Below are 7958 nucleotides of genomic sequence, written 5' to 3'. Positions count from 1 at the left end.
GTGTAGTTCTTGAACTCGGTGCCATTGTCACTTCTTATTGTCAAGATCTTTGCATCATATTGACATTGAGCTTCATTTGCAAAGTCGATGACAGTTTGTTGAGTCTCACTCTTCCTCTTGAAGAAGTATACCCAAGTGTATCTTGAATAATCATCCACAATCACCAAGCAATACTTTCTACCTCCAAGACTATCAAAGGATGGAGGCCCAAAGAGATCCATGTGAAGAAGCTCCAAGGGTCTCTTCGAGTAGACGATAGTCGTGGGAGGGTGAGCCTTCTCATGAAGCTTTCCTTCGATACAAGCACTACAAGCACGATCTTTGGCAAAACTAACATTCTTTAGTCCACGGACATGGTACCCCTTGAGAATACTTTAGAAAGATCTCATATTGACGTGGGCTAAACGGCGATGCCAAAGCCATCCCACATCAACTTTAGCCATTAGGCATGTCGCGGTCTTAGTGGGTCGCTCCAAAAAGTTAATCACATAAATAGCATTCTCGACATGCCCAACAAAGGCTACTCTAAGAGTCTTGCTCCACAAGAGGGCCACGGTATCAATATCAAAGAAAGTGGCGAAGCCCATGAGTGCAAGTTGACGAACGGAAAGTAGATTGTAAGCAAGGGACTCAGCAAGCATGACTTTCTCAATCGTTAGATCATGATAAATGACAACCTTGCCAAGACCCAATACCTTAGAAGACGAGGCATCACCCAACTTGATGTTGGTGGGCATAGAAGGGATCTTGTGCACGCCCACCACCAAGTCCTTGCTTCCGGTCATATGATTTGTTGCTCCACTATCGAGCAACCATGATCCCCCACCGCAAGCGAACACCTACAAGATAGGTACCCATTTTGTAATGGGTCCTTTGATGTTAGTAACAAGGGTCTTAGGAACCCAAATAGACCATTCAATGTACTCATAAGGAGAACCAACAAATTTAGCATAAACATGCCCATCACTAGCACGACACAACACATAAGAAGGGTTAAAGTCGCCGGCTTTGTTGGAAGGAGTGGCATTGCCCTTTTTGATATTACCACCATTCACATTGTTCTTCTTCTCCTTAGGAGCACCATCTCCCTCCTTCACAAAAGTTTGCTTGAGAGGGGGAGGTCATTTGGCATTGTCATTCTTCTTCTTGTTCTTGGACTTAGGTACGAACCCAACTCCCTCCTTGGCAACAACTTCCTTTTGATTGCTCAAAAGGTCATTGAGGTTCTTATCACCTTGTATGCACGTCACAAGGCCTTTCTCAAGTTGCTCCTTCAACTTGGCATTCTCCTCCACAAGATGCACATGCTTGCAACACGGGTTAGTGGTATTTGCATTATCAATTAATACCATATGAGGAAAGGTGGTCTTTTCTTTGGTTAGCTTAACTTGGAGTTGACCATGAGACTCCTTGAGGCTAGCATGAGCACCCTTCAAGACCTTGTGGGCCTTGTCGAGTATATCAAACTCCTTCTTGAGTCTAGCATGGTCAACGCCAAGTTTAGCCTTCTCAAAACTTAGCACACGAGACACAACAAGAGCATGATCAAGATCTTTATTTAACTTAGGATGGTCATCGTTGTGTGACTCCTCAAGAGCCAAACGATGCCCACGCTCTTCCTCAAGAGCATTAGAGAGATCTGATATCTCATCAGCATAGTCACGAATATGACCTTCCATCTTAGAGATGGTTTCTTCATGAGCCTCGATCATGTCATTGGCTTCACCAAGTTGTTCCAAGAGAGCAACAAAGTGCTTCTTGGATTTGCCCTTGAGCTTACTCATAAAATACTCAAATTCATTCACTTCCTCATTAGACCCCTCACTTTCATCAATGCCATCCGTCAAGGAGGGATTATTAATGATGGTGGTTTTGATGTTGGGGGTTACCTTGTTGGTGGCTTTAGCCACGAGACACTTGGCGGTGATGTTCTCATTGGGTGAGTCGAAGAGGGACACCCGTGGAGTTGTGGCAATGGCAACGGAGGCCATGGACATGACTTCACTATCTTCATCATCATCGTCATCCTCATGGTATTCTTCTTGAACCACCAACCCTCGAGTAGGAGTCTTTTTGGTGAAGTTGTTCTTGTTGGGGAAGGACTTGGCTTTGTCTTTTCGGATGAGCTTGCCACCATTGTCTTCCCACTTCTCGTAAGGGCAATCCACAACAAAATGGCTCACATTGCCACAATTGTAACATGTTATCACACGTTGCTTGCCCTTGAACCCACTTGAGTTGTTCTTGTTGAAGCTGGGCCTTGTGTTCTTCTTTCTCCAAAATTGCCTTGAAGCAAGAGCCATGTGCTCATGATAATCATATTTAGTATCTTCGGGGTTTCTCTCCTCATCTTCCTCTTCTTCCTCTTCTTCAACAATAACCTTGGCCTTCAAGGCAAGGTTGGGCTTCTTTGCCCTTTGAGAGTGCAACACCGCGTTGTCGGCGGTCTTGTCCAAGATCCTCATTGCCGCAAACTTATCCAACACTTCATTTGAGGTCAAGGGGTGAAAGTCCGGTCTTTGACGGATGACGGAGGACAAAGCTTTGTGGTAGGGCATCATTGCTTTGAGGAACTTGCGCTTGATCCAATTGTCATCCGTGTCCTTGCTCCCATGATCTTGGAGTGAGACCGCAAGTTTGGTTACTCTCCGAAAGAGCTCACGAGGTTCTTCATCTTCTTTCATTACAAACTCATCGGCTTCATCTTTCACCACTTCATAGCTGGAGCGTTGAATGGTTGCGCTTCCCTTATAGTGGGAAACAACACAATGCCATGCATCTTTGGCCATGGCGAAGGGTCGAAGATGAGGGAGATCTTCGGGTAGAACTGCATCTTGAATGATGAAGAGAGCATTCTCATTGAATTTATTATCCACGACTTCTCTAGGGGTGAAGTTGCTTTGGTCATGTGGATGGAAACCTTCTTCAATGATTCTCCAAAGATTATTATTCACATGATTTAAATGGCGCTTGAAGCGATAAGCCCAAGAATCAAGGTCCTCATTTTTCACAATCTTAGGAGGAGGGCCGACATGATTTAAATGAGTAGAAGGAATCGGTCCTCCAAAAATTGGAGGTTCCACATGGGCAAAGATGCCGGTACCATTCCTACCACTAGTAGAAGGACCCTTTTCACTAGTAGCTCCCCCTTATCGGAGTTAGCATCCGTCACCTTGTCAGTGGGATCACCCACTTTCAACGGCGAGGTAGATAGTTTAAGTCCTTCTAAGAATTTATTAAACATGCTTTCAACCTCATTTGTCATGGAGGTTTTCAATGTGTCCAAAGCCACATTGAATTCCTCAGGAGACACCGTGGTTCCCCCATCACCCGTAGACAAGCTCGGATTCACACCAGAGTGCTCCTCCCTACCGTCTACGGTGTCAACCATACTCTTCGGATGGCAAAGTCCTTAATAAAGAGACGAGGCTCTCATACCAATTGAAAGGATCGATATAGTTGACTAGAGGGGGGTGAATAGGCAACTAACAATTTTTAGCTTTTCTTTACCAATTTAAACTTTGCATCAAAGTAGGTTGTCTAGATATGCAACTAGGTGAGCAACCTATATGATGCAACAACAACAAGTACACAAGCAAGCAAGGGATACAACACAAATAAGCTTGCGCAAGTAAAGGCACGAGATAACCAAGAGTGGAGCCGGTGAAGACGAGCATGTGTTACCGAAGTTCCTTCCTTTTGAGGGGAAGTACATCTCTGTTAGAGCGGTGTGGAGGCATAATGCTCCCCAAGAATCCACTAGGGCCACTATATTCTCCTCACGCCCTCACACAATGCGAGATGCCGTGATTCCACTATTGGTGTCCTTGAAGGTGGTGATCAAACCTTTACTAACAAGGTTGGGGCAATGTCCACAACTTAATTGGAGGCTCCCAATGACACCATGAAGCTTCACCACAATGGACTATGGCTCCGTGGTGACCTCAACCGTCTAGGGTTCCCAAACACCCAAGAGTAACAAGATTCGCTAGGGATTAGTGGGGGTATCAAATTTCTCTTGGTGGAAGTCTAGATCGGGGCCTTCTCAACCAACCCCGAGGAAATCAACAAGTTTAATTGGCTAGGGAGAAAGATCGGGCGTAAATGGATCTTAGAGCAACAATGGAGCTTGGGGATGGAAGAGCTAGTAAACTAGAGGAAGAAGACATCCCTTTTATAGTGGAGAGACAAATCCAACTGTTATCCACTTACTTAGCCCGCAACCTGCGGTACTACCGCTCCAGACATGCGGTACTACCACAGGGGCTCACGGTACTACCGCGGCGTACCGCGGTAGTACCGCTACTACGGCAGGAACTAGTCAAGGCCAGAGCCGCAAAGGTTGAGGGCGGTACTGCCGCTGATGCGGTACTACCGCTCCCCCTTGCGGTACTACTGCAAGGCCGGAATGGACTAGCCTGGGAAGGGTGCGGATGAATAAAAATACATCTGTGCCTACTTCCGCTGAAAATCAAATAGTGCAAAAATCCGACATGGTACTACCGCACCTGGCAAGCGGTACTACCGTGCAGGGAGCGGATGTAAAAAATTACATCTGCCCCTACTTCCGCTCGTTTTGCTGTGCCAGACTAGGACTCACGATACTACCGTGCACATGGTGCGGTACTACCGTGTAGGGCGCAGATGTAAAAAATTATGTCCGCCCCTACAGCCACGCGAGTGGCTGAGTCCGGTCTGAGGCCACGGTACTACAGCTCCTTAGGAGCGATACTACCAAGGGCACCTACGGTACTACCTCAAAGGCATGCGGTACTACCGCGGGGGCCTGCGGTACCACCGCTCCTAAGAGCAGTACTACCGCATGCCTCAGATCAACAACACTATTAATCCTTCTCTTTGCAAATATATGAAGAAAACGGAGGAAGCTCCAAAGCGCAAAGGGAAAGGCGGTGCAGAGGGAGTAAACGTGTACATGATGATTCCACCCGAACCTTTCCAATGTGGACCCCTCTTGATAGTACGGCTTTCCTACGACTCAATTTGACCGAAAATAAACATAGAAAAACACCGTCTCCAATAGTCTTCGAGGGGCACCAAATTGTCTTGTGCCTAGTGACGGAACGTCTGAAATACTCAAGGCACACGATTAGTCTGCGAAAGCATTGTCATCAATCACCAAAACACCTTAGGGATAAATATTCCCTGACAATATCTATTAATTTTCTATGTGCATGTGTGAAGTCTCGGGGAACAGTTTGTCCGTTTCAGTTCATTTTACAAGGTGCATGCTAAAAAAATCTGCAATGCATGTTCTCTTACATATTTTGTGAGCTGACTACCATCTTTCTCACTCTAACTTCTGCTATGACCCTTAGCTACACTTGTTGGCATTGGTGTGTCATTGATCTGATTTTCTCTACATCATGACTTCAACAAAATGGGAACTAGTGAAGAATATTCATCATTTTATGTATTAAAGCTGTGTGTTTCATCTTAATGAGTTGGAAAGTGTGCTTATTTATGTTTCTATGACTAACTGGCCCTTTACCAGATATAACAATGCGTACTTCATATGTACTACATGACATGTAAATTAAATGTCTTGGTGTGTTTCATGGTGCTAGTATAATCTTACAAATGAAATGGTGCTAGCAAATTATCAAGTATAAATCAGTTGGCTTGTTAAGCTGACATCTTATCCTATGAATGTATTAAGGCATGGCAAAGAAACAAAGACAGAAAATAGCAATTCAAGTATGCAGAGTGTATGAACTTGAAAGAAATCATTTTAATACTATGAATCATTTTTATGTTGTGTGATCAAAAAGGAAGAGGAGACACCAAAGAACAATAGACATGGGTGGCAACATGAAAACTCAAAACAAAGCCTCTTCCAGTGTTAGATGAGGAACTGATGTTTTTAGCCTTCCATCATGTTCCCATGCTCACCTCTCTTAGGCCCTATTTTTTTCCAATTTATGTCTCATAGTGGAAATCTCATATAACCTAAATATATGCACATATATGTGTTCTTTCCAGCTAAAGAAATTTAACAAGCAAAAAGGAAGAGGAAGGAGCGCATAAGAACGATAGGAATGAGAGGCATCAAGGAATACCAAACAAAATTTCCACCACAACACAAGAGATTAAGAACCAATAAGTTAGGCTTTCCTCTATGTTCTCATTCCCATCGCTCTTAGGCCCTCTATTTCTTCCTCTTCCTAGCTTTCTTTTGAGATCTCACATCGAATATGTGTGCATATATTTTATTTCTATGCTAACGCGACCAAGCAAGCCAAAGAAAAGGAAGGAGTGCTAGAGAACAATAGGAGCAACCAAGCAAGCCAGAGAAAAGGAAGGAGTGCTAGAGAACAATAGGAATAGGAGACATCGGGAAACACCAAACTAAATTCCCACCTCCTACACTAGAGGTGGAAGCAAAACAAGCTAGGGTTTCCTCCATGTTTCCATTGCCTCTGCTCTCAAGCTCTCTTTTCTTCCTCTTCTCGACTAGCCTTGTAGATCTCAGGTTATCTAAGTATGTGCACACATATTTATCGTTTGTGGATTAATCTATTGCACAAGCGAAAAGGAAGAGGAAGGAGTGCTCAAGAACCATAGGGATGGGAGACATTAGGAAAGCACACAACTAAATATTTGCACCTGCAACACTAGAGGTGAAAACATAAGAGTTAAGCTTTCCTCCATGTTCCCATTCCTAGTGCTCTTATGCTCTCTCTTTCTTCCTCTTCCCTGCTTACTATTGAGCCTACAAAAGCTGAAAAAAAAGTACCAGACAATAGGCTTGAAATTGCTGTACTAAGTCTTTCAGCTTTGATGTATAAATAGATGCTCTATGCACTATGTAGAGAACCATAGAAAGATCAACTAATTAATACACCCGATGCATAGTATCACTATACAACCAATGACAACGGGGCCCATTTCCTTGTGCTATACATGTAGATCATGTGAAAGGATATCTTTTGCATTCATACAGCAGGAAATAATTTAGCATTCACGACAGAAAAATAAAAAGATACTCTCCTTCGCCCTGCCAATTACTAGTAGTAGTTGCTACCACCTAACGATGACAATTAACAAACAACTTGGCACGCATATGCACCTCACCTGCCCTCGTTGATGATGGAGGAGAACATCGGTGACGGGTTCCCGGTCGCCGGCATGACATCCCCACCCGCAGCAGGGTCGGCGCTGAAATACTGCTGCATGGTTGACAACGACAGATCGGCCTAGCTGCTCGTGCCCGTGTAGTTGCTGCTGCTCCCGGCCTTGACCTGCCACTCCGTGATGTAGCTCGGCTTGATCACCTCCTCCCCAGCCATGTTGGCATCTCCTGTGAGCATCGACACCACCCTCAAGATGGACAGCCGTCTGTGGGGCGACCCCTGTGTGCAGATGAGCGCGACGCGGATCACCCGGAGCACCTCCTTACTGTTGAATTTTGAGAGCTTGGGGTCCACAAAGTGGAGGGGGGCCCTGCCGTTCTCGTACAGGCCCCACACCTAAAAACATCCAGAGTTTTAGTGATCGTAGTAAAAATTTCAACTGTAGATTTTGCCGACAGCACACCGACCAAAGCACAGTTGTGGCTTTACTTTCTAATATATACTGTGGATTTTAATGACCTTACCTTTTCAAATAGTATAAGTTGTATCCTCTTATTCACCAGCAACAATCTCCAGTGCTACCACACTGAATGCAAACACATCAATCTTCTCAGCCACGTGGCCTCTCATGGCGTACTTAGGTGCAAGGTAGCCACTAGGAGAAGGAAAGCCAACCAACCGCCATGAGAAAATTTACATTTTTGGACAAACTCATGAGAGAAACATCGATGGAGACAAATTAAGACACAATCTAGGAGAGTTAGTGTGAACATCTTAGGATTCCAACAATCAACTTTTTGCATCCATTGGAGAACCTTTATATCCACAGTCTAGATTTCACCGCTTAGCATAGAGGTAAACTGCCAA

At 44.7% G+C, this 7958-nt stretch overlaps 1 pseudogene; it reads right to left on the bottom strand.

Annotated features, from left to right (window-relative positions):
• Positions 1-7214: 7214 nt before the first annotated feature.
• LOC123039344 (probable LRR receptor-like serine/threonine-protein kinase At1g56130) lies at positions 7215-7721 on the bottom strand (annotated as a pseudogene).
• Between the last annotated feature and the right edge of the window lie 237 nt (positions 7722-7958).

The sequence above is a fragment of the Triticum aestivum genome, chromosome 2B, assembly GCF_018294505.1.
Source record: "Triticum aestivum cultivar Chinese Spring chromosome 2B, IWGSC CS RefSeq v2.1, whole genome shotgun sequence".
NCBI classification, from domain to species: Eukaryota; Viridiplantae; Streptophyta; class Magnoliopsida; order Poales; family Poaceae; genus Triticum; species Triticum aestivum.
This window is presented reverse-complemented; position numbering and strand designations above follow the sequence as displayed.